The 13,895-nt window shown below is 43.7% G+C and overlaps 1 protein-coding gene across 2 annotated transcripts in view; it reads right to left on the bottom strand.

The window, feature by feature from the left end:
• The window catches only part of Fyb1 (FYN binding protein 1), a 140,969-nt gene that overhangs the window by 85,466 nt on the left and 41,608 nt on the right, over window positions 1–13,895 (bottom strand). Inside the window, exon 1 of one of the 2 annotated variants that reach the window (XM_052743202.1) lies at window positions 13,324–13,487. The exons of the other annotated variant lie outside the window; for it this stretch is intronic. The gene's annotated coding sequence lies outside the window, so the exon portion shown is untranslated. Of the gene's footprint in view, window positions 1–13,323; window positions 13,488–13,895 lie in introns of those variants that run through there. 2 annotated transcript variants of the gene reach the window in all.

The following is a 13,895-nucleotide window of genomic DNA, read 5'->3' on the forward strand; positions in this document are numbered from 1 at the left end:
GCAGGTGCTCAGCACAAGCAAGGTTCTGAGTTCAGTCCTCAGTGCACAGTGCACATGCACACACGCACATACATATGCACACATATGCACACATGCACACTTACCAAAGTCCGCTTTCACGTTGGAAGGAAGTTTATTTCTGAGAAAGAATTTGTTTGATTCTGCACTTCTGTAGTGGTAGAATTATGTATAATTTTGTTAAAGTTTATAAAAACAAGGTGGAATAGTAAAGTAATGAAGGACGTAGGCTTGAGAGCCAGGTGACAAAGAATATTGATGAGCTCTCTTATCTCCTCAATGCATATAATGTCATGGTTCTGCTCTGAGGTGCGTTAAACAAGTCCACAGTACAGGCATGGGGTAGAGAGCTTTAGAGAGCACCAGCACACCAAAGGGCTTCCTGTTTTTGTGTAAAGAAGAAACCTTACTGATCATCTATTCTTCCTCCTCATTCAACTGCTGGGGGACTGAGCCTCGCTTGCTTGCTCTGCCGTACTGCGTCTTGCACATCACAGGGGAAAACCCTTGAAATACCCCGACCATTGTCAAACACCACGTCTTATTTTTAGTTCTGAAAATATGGAAGTTGTGGATTTAGAATGGAAACTTGAGTCTTGGCTGTTATTCCGGACCCAGGAGAGCCTGCAAGTGTCTGAGCTAAAGGCACAAACCTCGATGTTATTGACTGAGGCACAAACCTTGACTTTGCTATGTAGTGTGGCTTCGAGCAAGTTACTGACTTTTCTGCCTCTGCTTTCCTCACCTCTGAAATCAGAACTCTAATCCCAGTTTTCACTGGGCTTTTGTTTGTTTTAGTAAAGATTAAATGGGTTAATACAAGTGGTTAAGTATTTAGCTCAGTGGTAGAGCACTTGCTTAGCAGACACAAGGCCTTGAGTTTGGTCCTTAGCTCCGAAGAAACAAAAAATATAAACAAATGGATCAAGAATCTAGTGTAACACATATCCACTGACTTTTTTCTGCCATAATTGTTTCTAATTCCTTCATAATATAACATTGTTTCTTTCAGATAGAGAAAAAAATTGAAATTGTTTACATTAGTGTGTCTTCAAACAAGCACACTTGTGAATTACACATAGAGTTATCATGTTTGAGACTGATTCGCCATCTCCTTGAGAGTTTTCATTGGATGCTGAAAGACAGGGGAGGAAGGAGCAACAAGTTCCTCTGTGGGGCCCTGTAAAGAAACAGTGAATGCAGCCAAGCTCACTGGTGTGTTTGGCACATCAACAATCTGAACATCACAAGAGGATAATTTTTGGGAGTCAGTTCTCTCCTTCCACCAAAGGGGTCCTGGAGACTGAACTCAGGCCATTTGGCTTGGTGGCAGGCATTTTTACCTACTAAACCATCTCACCAACCCCCACCCCTTTTAAAGTAAAAACAGTGAATTAATATTCAATTTTTAATGGAACAAGAATGCAAGAATATTAACGTCTGCTCATCATTGTCTTCTTTCACCAGTGACAAAAAAAAAAAATCTAGCTGTTCATGTTAAAATTGAAGCTAAGGGTTGATAACCTTAGACAATTAATTCAGTAAAAATGTCAGCAGTCAAACCAAGGGAATTGTGAATGTGAGGTAAGTGCTCTACTACTATGCCACATTCCACATGCTTGTGTATATTTTAAAGTGCAGAAGAAATAGAAGATCTGTGAACAATAGGTAACTAGTGAAAATCTAAAGTAGCTTGGAAGCTCAATTTTGACCTTGTTAAGGTGTGTTCGCTGTTCTTAGAATTAAGGCAAGAGGAGAATGAATCATCTCTGTGGGTGTCATTATTCTTTTCTGGGCAAAATGCACAAAAGAGAAAAAAATGTCTTTGTGTGATGATCTAAAACATGCTTAATCCCTAGGGAAACATATGTTAATAATAATCATTTATACAATTTTTTAAAAAGCTCGTTGATAAACTTTTAGCTTGTGTGGTGGGTCTTTTATTGGGATGTTGACTCACTTGTGAATTGCTGAGTCTTCTCAGTGAGCACCATTCACTCTTACTCCTGCTGTGATTGCCAACATCAGGACCATGAGCACAGTGACATCCCAGGACAGCATGAGGCTATGAGGGGCTTATGGGTAAAGAAAAAAGGTTCTAGGAAGCCAGCCATAGTTTTTTCCAAGGCTTAACTGATTACACACAAGGAACAGGAATAGGGAGAGAGCAAGGACAGGAGAGACCCAGCTTCTGTGCTGGTGATAATGACATCACTCAAACCTATGAGATGGTGATGATGACGTCACTCAAACCTATGAACCACTCTGCCAAAGATTGGCTGGAAGACATAACAAAACACAGAGAAAACAGAAACCCTTCCCCAACCTGGAAAAGTCCTCCATCTTGAAGTAGAAAGCAACTCATGAAAATGTAATAGGTTCAAGAAGATCAAGTTAACACAGAGAAATAGCTTTCAGCCATAGTGGTTTGCTTTGCAGAAGAAGGACAATGACAGATATGTTTTGCACAACCAAGCCCTTCTCCCTTCTCAACACATGTGCACAGACACTCACAACATGTATGTGCACATATGCACACATGTGTGTGCACATTCATGAAGCGGAATGCTATCTCTGCTCCTTGAAGATATTTCATCTGTTTTACCTCATACATTTGGAAAAAGGCTTTTTTTTTTATCTTAAAATAAATATTCTTGAAACTCCTTATTATCAGAAATTACACAACAAAGTTATAAAGTTAGAGGTAATGGAAGATGAGAATATAATACTTATGACAAAACTCTAATCAAATATGTAGAAGGTAAGCCCGTAAAACAACAGACTGGCAATGATATTTATTTCCCTCCAACAGCATTGCACAAACATTGAGCTAATTATAATTTGCATATTTAGTGTATACACTGCCTACTTGGTGAGACGTAAAAGCAATGAACTGATTTTATTTTCCTTTCCCTCTTTAGGAACATGCCTCCTCCCATGGAAACATTCCCTTCAGGCCGGGAGCTTTTTCCCACAATACACATTAAACATACTGGCTGATGGACTGACTTGTACTTGAATTTCTCGGTGACTGATCACAGAGGAGTTGGGAAATTATTTCCTCACTTCTTGGTTGACCTCGGCCACGAATCCATTCTAACATCTCCACGCCATTGCAAAAGGGCTGTAGTGGGTTCCAGTCAGCTGAGCCTCTGAGGCTGGAGTCAGTACGAGGCCCCTTCTCAACAGGATGTGGGAACTGGTCTCTCACCACAAGCTAAGTTCCTGACAGCGGGAGCCTACTGCTGCCGAGAGCAGGGCACAGGTGGGAGGGGCTGGTGGCAGAAGCCACAGTGACAGCCTTAATTGTAACAACCCTCTCCACACGTGGAGGTGGAGGAGCTTTTTTGATACCCTACCAGCCAGCGATGTCAATGTCTTATCCACAGCGGCTTACAATCTGAGGGAAAATATCCTCTGAAAAATACAACTGGCACCCGCGGGCTCTCCCAAGGCTGTGTGTGTTTGTCTATTTCTTTATGGTAGGCTGGCCTGAATACACTGGCAGAGAATTTCTGTGGTATCACATTGTAGTAGTGGCCCTAGTGCTACCCAGTGTACCTGCTAAAACCAGGACCTTTTCCTTGTTTCTGCTTTGGAAGTGAGGGGAGAGGAAGTAAGAGAGTTTAGCAAGCCCTGGAGCCCTGATGCCGATGACCTGGCTCCCAAGTGCCTTGCCTTCTCAAGGTGTATCAATCAGTAGGATTTTCATATCCTCCCCCAAAGACTAGGAACTTGGAAATCTCTAACTTGTCAGACTTCTTTTTCCTTGCTATCCTATCAGAGACCTCCTCCACACACACTCTTTAGTTTGTCATGACCTCCAAAAGCTTGAGCAAAAGTAACAGCAGAGGTTAAACATGACTTCCTGTGTGTCTTTCACACTGTTAGTTTTTGACTTCTTGGTGTGAATAGAGATGGGTGGGATGCAGAGCCCACAGAATGATAGTATAGATTCTATAGATACTATAGTACAATGAACAGTCCTAAAGTGGCTTGCTTTGCTTCTCTAATCTACACATGTGTGTGTGTGTATAAATAATAGGGTGATATATCACAGCAAATTTAGCCTAAATCTGCTTAGGATTTTAAAAGTTCCTCTAGCTTACATTTTCAAAGTGTATGAAATTAGAAGATTGTCCTTGAAGAATTTACATTTTAACTATTGAGCTTATAGGAAATTGTAAAAAGTTTTCTTCACATATGTTGTCTGTTGCTGATTCGGTTCTTGGGAGAATTACTACTGCTTGTTCTATAATGCAGGATAAGTTCTTCCGTTTTTCCTGTGCCTCCAACTGTCTTAGCTTTCAGTTGCTCTTTATTGTGATTGTTCTCTAAAAACAGCAGGAGAAAATTCAGCAGTTTGCTAAATCCATGTAAACATCCTGTGGACTGGGAAACTCGTCTGAGGCAAGAGAGCTGCTCACATGGCAACAAACAGGTGGTGACCGTGACTCAGTGAGGGATTCGGAGGTTCATGCAAAGTAAAAAACAGACATTAAGTGAAGTAAGTGTGTGGAAGGTTCTGGAACAGAAACAGATGGCGTTTTGAACTATTACTCTCCAGAGTGTGACAATGCGGGAACTTCTGTCTCCTCTGCTGCCTTCCTTCCAGACCCCATCCCGTTCTGTCTCTTCCCCTTTTGAACACTGAAGGAAACACATGTCAGCCTTCATTGACATGATGGCCTTCAATGACACCTTTATGCAGTGTTTGCTGTCAGCCTTCAGTAACACAATCACCTGACACCTCTTGCTTTCTCTCTCTGGTGCTGTGACAAGTCTCTGTGGGAGCTAAGCTGCTAAGGTGAAGACCTTTGGTGTCATGGGGCTCTTCACTGAATCATACTCTTTCTCGTTAAAATTGGGATGCTCTCCAATTCACACTCCCTGTAGTATACATCTGCTCTTAGTACCTAGCCATCCTCTTTCCCTCACCTTTCCAAGGGGCTTCTTGGCTTCAGCTGCTCAGGTTCTCATTTCTTCACTACCTCATTCATTCATTCATCAAGATATTGGTTCATCCTATTTGAGAGTTCTAGACATCCATTGTGTATGCACTGAATCTAGTGTCTCTCACCTTGCCACTCCCTAGTTTATTACCTGTTCTTTATTCCAGGCTACAAATCACCTCTATTTACTCCTATATTTAGCAAAAATTGATGTATTCTGGTGTCTTCTTGCTAATTCTATTACTGGGAAGGATAATCACATCATTTAGTGTCAAATTTCATATCCAAGAGGAGGAAAATTCTGGCAGATGCTATCACATAGCCTCTGAAGACATTTGACTAAGTGAACCAAACTAGTCACTCGGGAACTAACGTCATGCGGTTCCATTTACATGAGGTACCCACATAGTCAAATTCACACAGGCAGGGTGGTTGCCAAAGGCTGGGAGCGGAGAAGGGAATGAAGAGATAGCACTCAATGGATGCCCAGTTTCGGATGGGAAAGATTACATGTTCCTAGAGGGCTAATGAGGGTTGCGCCACGCTGTGAACATGTGTGACACATAATTGAACACTTACACAGTTTAAGTCAATTGGGCTGGGCAAATGGCTCAGTGGTTAAAGTGCTTTCTGCTCAACCTGATGACCTGTGTAAAGGCTGGATGGGAATGGTGGTTACCTGTAATTCTAGCCTTGGAAGGCAGAGACAGGGGATCCCCAAAGCAAGCTAGCTATCCACACTAGCCCTACTGTTAAGCGCTGGGTTCAACTGTGAAGCTGACTCAGGGTTGAAGAGCTCTGGAGTATGAATCTCTGATTTCCCACCAGCCTTAAACTTCCATACAAATACACTCTCTCTCTCTCTCTCTCTCTCTCTCTCTCTCTCTCTCTCTCTCTCTCTCTCTTCTCTCTCCCTCTGTTTCTCTCATTCACACATACATACAACACACAACACACACACACACACACACACACACACACACACACACACACACACACGAAAAAGGGAAAAAAATGGCAGATCTTATGTTAACTATGTTTCACTACCATACAAAAATTCAGTAAGGTTAGTTAAAATCAGCGCTTGGAGAAGGATTAAATCAAATGTAATATAATAGATAATCACAGGTCAATGTCAAACATTCGCATGGATAGGACAAATAAGAAATGATTAGAGTGGTATAAGGATGACTTTAAATGACCAAAGTTGTGACCAACACAGCAAATACAGGCATTTCAGGTGGTGTCCTATGGCATGAGGACAGGGAAATCTGAGGACAGGAAACACAGTGGGTGGTAGCATCACCTCGAGGACTTTTCTTACTTTTTTTCTCTTTCATTTCCCTTTACTGTCAAAACATTATGGAAGCACCTTCAGTGCTTCTGTTGAAGCAGAAATGAGCCTCCAGGAACATGGGAGTGTCATCCACAAATCTAGTAGAAGATACTCATAGAGGTTGAAAGCCAGACATCAAATCATGGGGAAATACGGTGGAGCTTGGGCACCAGCTCTTAAGAAGGATGGAGGATGTAGAAACCAACATTTTCAGAAGTCACTTGAGCAAGAGGACCCCAATACCAGAATGGTCTAATGGGAGAACAACCTGAAGGACAGAGCCATTGGAACTTGGTTCTGTCTGACACCCTGATTTAAGACTTCCTTCTGTTGTTACAAGCCACAGTCTGTGGTACTTTGTAACAGAACTCATCAGAAACCAAAATATGTACCCCCAACTGAAATACCTTATACTAGATTTCTTTCTTTCTTTTTTAACATTCTAACTAATTTATTAAAATGCACTAATGTTGTAGTAATATGTACAACAAATTAGGACACACCACTGTATTCATAAGAAGTCAAAAGAAGAGAAACTAACACATTTTGACGATCAGGGGCTGCTCATTGATGAGAACCACAACCTGTATCCCGCAGACAATCAAACTGAATACTCACTGAAATGACAGTACTAGACTAGTAGATACAATCTACAAGAATAACCAAAAAGGTCACAGTAAGTTAATTTTGTCTAAACGACAGCATGTGAGCTTGTAACGAGAATACGTTTGAAGTATGAATCCAAGTGCCATCGTGTCTGATGAACTCTGAATTGTGTTTTTTGGTGAACAGCACCCCAAGGCTGTGCAAGCCCGCAACCCTGAACATCAATATTTACTACTTAGTTTTCTGTAAACAATGAAACGACTCTTAGGAGGACATTAACCTTTGCAAGTCTGCATACAAAGGTACAATGGAGTAGCTGACAGCTATCAAGTTCTTGTCTTGTCAAACTGGATATACAAATACATTAAAAACTCCAACTATTGTGGGAAGTCTTTTAGACAGCTATCTGAAGCAAATAGCTTAGTATCAGTTTTTACTAATTTGAATGCACTAAGTGTTGCTCCCCCCCACCGCATCCTAACCCCACAGGCAGGTCTCACTCTGTACACCCACCCAGGTTGTCCTGGAACTTGCTAAGTAATCCAGGCTGGCCCCAAACTCCCAATCCTCCCACCTTAGCCTCCAGAGTGTTGGACTCACAGGCACATGCCATCATGCTTGGCCTGCAAACTCGTGGTTTTTCATCTAGTACTTGATTTCAAGTGTTGTATGTGAATTACTCTAGCATTTTAAATTTGGTTCCACAAGCATTACATATTATTTATAATCGCAATCAAATGCCCTGTTCAAATTGTAATCACCCCTTACTGTTTCACACACTGTTTTGTTTCTGTTACTGTTCAGGACTTTAAAGCTCCATTATTTGGTTTCTGCCGACCTGATTCTGAATTCACTGAGAATCTCAGAAGGGGAGCTGAAGGTGAAGGGCTCCTCTGACAGGTCATTTTGTACTAGAACACTGGGCAGAGAATGTCCTGCTGCTGCTGCCCCAGTTCTTCATGGTCTTAGCAACTCCCACTACACAATTCTTATCCCCTAGGACAAGATAAACTCACTAGCACAAATATTAGCCTGGAAGTATTCGGATTCCTCTTATTTCAGCCCTCTGAGATTTGATAGATCCATTTCTGAAATATCTAAATAAAACAAGCAGGGGGGGGCAGGGGGAGAGTGGAGGGAGACACAGACGACAAAACCAAAGCAGATGGGGTGGCCACCTCTGCAGTCAACAGTCTCTGCAAATCTCACCTAACACTGGTAACAATTTTCTACCCCCAACCCCCCCCCCCCTTTTTAAAAATTGAGACAGGGTTTTTCTGTGTAGCCCTGGATGTCCTGGAACTTGCTCTGAGGACCAGGCTGGCCTTGAACTCAGAGATCCACCTGCCTCTGCCTCCCGGACTGCTGGGATTTAAGGCATGCACCACTACCACGTGGCAGCAATTTTCTACTTACAACACAGGAAAAGGAAGGCCAAAGATCTACCAATTCTATCGAGAAAGTGGCCTACCCTACTACAAGTATCCTAGTGCTAATTCCCAACTGAATAGTCCACTGCAAAGAACAGACACTTCTACATGAGATTGCCTCTTCAAATTCCCTGAGCACCCACATAAATGACTGCAGTGATGTGAGGTGAGTCCTCTGGAAGAATACTGTCAAGGAGCTGGTGACACCTAAATGTGCTAGATTTCTATGAGAGTCGAAGTGCTCTCATGGATGAGCTTTAGAGAGAGGGCTGAGAGGGTTCTTCTCACAATGACATTACAGGGTCACTGGTTGGTTGTTGCTATCCTTTTGTCCCCAGGTGGCATCCAGTCGTGTTTGGGGATCAGTCCTCAGCAACAGAGGAGACTGGGTGGCATTTAACCTGTTCAAGCAAGGTCATATGCTGTTCTGACCTGTTGTCAGGATGCACGCCCCAGCAAGGTGATTCTCTGAGTGGGTCAGTTACTGTATTGTTGTTCAACAACAAAATATCCGAAGAAAAAAGCAACTTAGGGAAAGAAGGAGTGGTTTATTTTGGCTTACAGTTTTTGAAGGTATAATCCACTGTGGCTAAGAAGTTATGGTGGCAGGAGGACGAGGCATCTGGTCACATTACATCCACAATCAGGAAATGATGAATTACTTGTGCTCAGCTCAATTTCCCTCTTTTTTTTGTGGTCTGGGCTCTCAGCTCACAGAATGGTCCCATCTCAATTTAGGCTAGGTCCTCCTACATTGATTAACCTAATCAGACAGTCCTTATAGGTATGTCCAGAAATCTGTTTCCATGGAGATTCTGAATCCTATCCAGTTAACAGTTAAGATTAACCATCACACAAAGTATATGCTAAGCTTATATAGCCTCATGGCTTTCATTGTTTCCTGTTTCTACAACTAAATTGGCTAGCAGAACTACATAAGCAAGGTGATTCTGGGGCTTTCCACTTTACCAGATAATCCCCAGACTAGCTTGTGATATGAAAATATCTTTTGACTTCTACAGCTTCCTATTGGCTTCTGACTTCTGCCTGGACATGCACTCTGGACATGGTCTGGTGGTTAGTGCAGAGGCCATTCCAATTCCTCCTCCCCTGCTCAGCAGCTGTACAGTAATTAGGAATCAGCTTAGTCCAAAGGACACAGTAAATAAGACAAAATGACAGCCTACAGAATGGGAAAAGATCTTCACCAACCCCACATCTGACAGAGGGCTGATCTCCAAAACACATAAAGAACTCAAGAAACTAGACATCAAAATAACAAACAATCCAATTAAAAAATGGGCTATAGAGTTAAACAGAATTCTCAGAGGAAGAATTTCAAATGGCCGAAGGACATTTAAGGAATTACTCAACATCCTTAGTCATCAGGGAGATGCAAATCAAAACGACTCTGAGATACCGTCTTAAACTGTCAGGATGGCTAAGATCAAAAGCACTGTAGACAGCTTATGTTGGAGAGGATGTGGAGCAAGGGGAACACTCCTCCACTGTTGGTGAGAGTGCAAAATTGTACAGCTACTTTGGAAATCAGTGTGGCAGTTTCTCAGAAAATTGGGAGTCAATCTTCCTCAAGACCCAGCTATACTACTCTTGGGCATATACCCAAGGAATACTCAATCATACCACAGAGATACATGGTCAACTATGTTCATAGCAAAAATTTTCATAATAGCCAGAACCTGGAAACAACCCAGATGCTCCTCAACTGAAGAATGGATAAAGAAAATGTGGTGCATATACACAATGGAGTACTACTCAGCAGGGAAAAAAATGACATAAAATTTGCAGGCAAATGGATGGAACTAGAAAATACCATTCTGAGTGAGGTAACCCAGACTCAGAAGGACAAACATGGTATGCACCCAGTCATAAGTGGATACTAGAAGTAAAGCAAAGGATAACCAGACAACAACCCTCAACTCCAGAGAACCTAGCTAACAAGGAAGATCTAAAGAGGGACGCATAGATTGCCCTGGGAAGGGGAACTACATGAGATCTCCATGAGTGAACTGGGCATGAGGGGTGGGCAATGAAGGGTAGGGGATAGGGAATGAGAACATAAGGGAATGGGATGGTCAAGTTGGAACAGGGATGGAGCGGCAAAGCAATGAAAGAGATACCATGATAGAGGGATATCATGGGGATGGAGAGAAACCCGGTGCTAGGGAAGTTGCCAGGAATCCCCAAGGATGACCCCAGCTTAGACTACCAGAAATAGTGGAGAGGGTGCCTGAACTGAACTGGCTTGCCCCAGTGATCAGATTGGTGAATACCCTAACTGTCATCACAGAGCTTTTCTCCAGTGACTGATGGAAGCAGACACAGAGATCCACAGCCAGGCACCAGGTAGAGCTCCAGAAGTCCAGTAAGAGAGAGAGAGCGGGGAGGGATTCTATGAGCAAGTGCATCAAGATCATGATGGGGAAACCTGCAGAGACGACCAAACCAAACTAGTGGGAACTCATGAAAGTTGGATCAATGGCTGTGGAGCCTGCCTGGTTCTGGACTAGCCCTCTGCATGGGAGACAATTGTGTAGCTTGATTTACTTGGGGGGCCCCCTGGTGGTAGGATCAGAATCCATCCCTGGTGCAAAAGGGGGCTTTTTGGAGCCCACTACCTATGATGTGCAGCCTTGAGGCAGGGGGAAGGGCTTGGACTTGCCTCTACTGGATGTGCCTCCCCATGGGAGGCCTTGCTTTCTTAAAGGGGGGAGTGGGAGTGGGTTGAGGGGGGAAGTTGGAAGGGAGGAGGAGGGAAGAGGGGGATCTTTGATTGGTGTATAAAATGAATGAAAAAATATTCTTTAAAAAAATCGCCTTAGTCCTAAGCTCTAGTGACAAGAAAGGACGTAAAATTGGGCTTTACAGTTAAACCAGTCGAATTGGTGACTCTAGCACAGAGTCGCAGTGTTTGAGAAAGAAACAAAGCCTTAAACATCCGGCAGTTCAATGCCCCACATTTTTGCAGGAGAGCAGCAGAATAAGGGATCTGTTCTGCTGCCCTACAGGACCTCACTTGGCATCTCTGTCTTGCACATACACTGCCCTTCTTACTGTGGCATCTGTAGCCGCACTGACAGCAGCTGGCCGAAAACAGATAAAACTTGTGGATTGCTTTCTTACTGGGTGGTGGGCCAGGAGATTTTTGGGCGTCACCTAACAAATCTATGCTTAACTTAATAAAGAGACCGAGGCGCAGACATCTCATCCATTTACCTACTACTCACAGTAGTCTAACCTGGTCTAACATGAACCAAACGGCTCTTCATAATCCTCATGCAAACCTCAGGAGCCTGAGAGCCCAGATCTTCTAATAAGACATGGTTGACTTTCTCTGTGTTCTTGTTCGTAGAAACGTAGACTCAGAGGCAGCTCCCAGCACAACCTCAGACAAATGCACGGCTCAGGCACACCCCTGCACTGCCCTGCCTTGATAACTTCTGATGCAAGTGGGATGCTGAAAACCCTGCATCCAAACTGCTGAGAAACGGCCCAGCCATCATGTGCACTTAGTCTTTGGGCCACTAGATGTCAGTATAACTGCTCTGTGAGGCCGTGCCAACTTTCAAGACTTGCATTTCTCCAGAGGAAGTGAGAAGGAAGGATCTTCTGGTTCCAGGAAGAAGTGGTGGTGGTGGTGTGTCGGGGGTGGTTAGGAAGTTAAAGAGATGGAAATGACAAGGAAGTAGAAATGACTCCAACCTGTGGAAGTGAAGTACTTCCAGCCTTTCCTTCCCTTTTTTTGAAATATGAAGGCAGCTTTCTCACAGTGTTCCTGGAACTTGCTACAATAATTCCTTGGATACTAATGATTGCCTTGCGTGGAAGGCTTTAAAGACGGGATTGTGTTGGAAAGAACACCTTCACCTGTTGTTTGTTGCTAGTTTCTTGGGGCCTTAGACTCTCGGAAGTGTGTGTCTGATCTTGCATATGCATGTGTTGATCGGTGAGTCTCCTAAGTTCCCCTCCTAGCAGGAAGAGAAAGGCTGTATCTATCCATGGCTTTGCTTGTGGGACGGCCAACCCTTCTACTTTTCTCCCTGAGCAAACCTGTACCTGGTGCCAATATATTTCATACAACAAGTACCAATAATTTAATGTTAGATATTAGTACTCAACATGTAACTTTATCCCCACAACAAACCCATGTGGCCAGTACAATCATCACATCCATTTGTTAAAGAAGAAAACTTACAGACATTATATGGCTCTTTCAGAGTTACACAGCAAATGGGAGGCAGAGTCTAAGGTCCATTCTCTTTTAATGACTCCAATATAAATCTAGTAAAAGGGGAGTGGGGGGAAAGCCTCATATATTCTTCAAAAGCAGCAGCCGCAGATGCAAGAGAACCACAGGCTGCAACCCAACTCTGTAGTCCCTGGCCATTCTCAATGTCTTCCTTGGCTGACTCTTAGCTGTTAGTCATTGTCTGTCCGGTTTGCCAGGGCCTCCTTGGAGAACGAGGGTCATTGGCTTTGGCCTCTTTCCTTCGTCAGTGTGGGAATCTCACAGAAACCCCATGCCCTGCCATATCTTAAAGGTTAAAGGAAACTGAACGTAGTTCCCCCCCCCCACCCCCATCAGCAGGACAAAGCCACATTTTGGTTCAGAGCTAGAATGAGGCAAGTCATTGGTGCCCAGCTCTCCAGACAATAGGGTCGTGCCTCTGCTGCAAGAGCAGAGGTTTGCAAGACACAAGGGGTCTGCCCAGTCACAGCTAGAGATAGATAGACACGGTCCCGGCTACGTTTTTTTTTTTTTTTAAATCCGCTTTTCGCCCTTCTGGCTAAGATAAGGCATCTGATGTCCATCTCCTCTGCTATTTTCCAACAGAACATGCCTTTCTTTCGCCTATTCAGCCAGCACAATCTATCCTGCCAGAAATTGGAAGTGGCATCATTCCCTGCTGTAAAAGTCTGCACACTGATGGGAAACGAGAACCCTGGGCATACTTGTTACCTGGTGGCTGCAGAAGAAGGTGGGAAGTTGGATAGGCTCATTTAGTGGGTTTTCCTGGGGGGTATGGCTCGGATCCCCTTGCTTTTAGCTGCTGTGTCCATCCTGCATGTAAACTCCAAGAACAGCGGCATTCTCTGATGCCTGGCAGGGCTGTGTGCAGGGGAATGGTTGAATGAGCTGCCCCTTCCTCCCTGTGCCAGGCTGACACACACAGAGAAGTTCAGTGATGTCCTCAGGATATTGAGCAAGAAAGAGGGAAAGATGGGAACTGAAAAGTGTCTATTCAGCCCATGTACTTCTGCTGACATTCTCACCAAGCATGTGATATTCAAAAGAGTGAAACCAAAGTTCTGTTAGCCACCACTGTAGATGAGGGCAAGGACTTACAAGGATTTTGGTTCCAAGATCTGCCTGTAAGCCTGGACCTGTCACCTTGTGGTAGAGGCCAAGTTGTACTCTTGATTGGGAAAGTCCCCCCCAACCAATGTGTGCAGTACTTGGGGCTGTGGTCTAGAGATGAAATGAAGTGCATGTAGGTGCAATGTGTGCTGAAGAGCCCCATGGACTTACTT

The sequence above is a fragment of the Peromyscus californicus genome, unplaced genomic scaffold, assembly GCF_007827085.1.
Source record: "Peromyscus californicus insignis strain IS unplaced genomic scaffold, ASM782708v3 Scaffold_18__1_contigs__length_77618521, whole genome shotgun sequence".
NCBI lineage: Eukaryota > Metazoa > Chordata > Mammalia > Rodentia > Cricetidae > Peromyscus > Peromyscus californicus.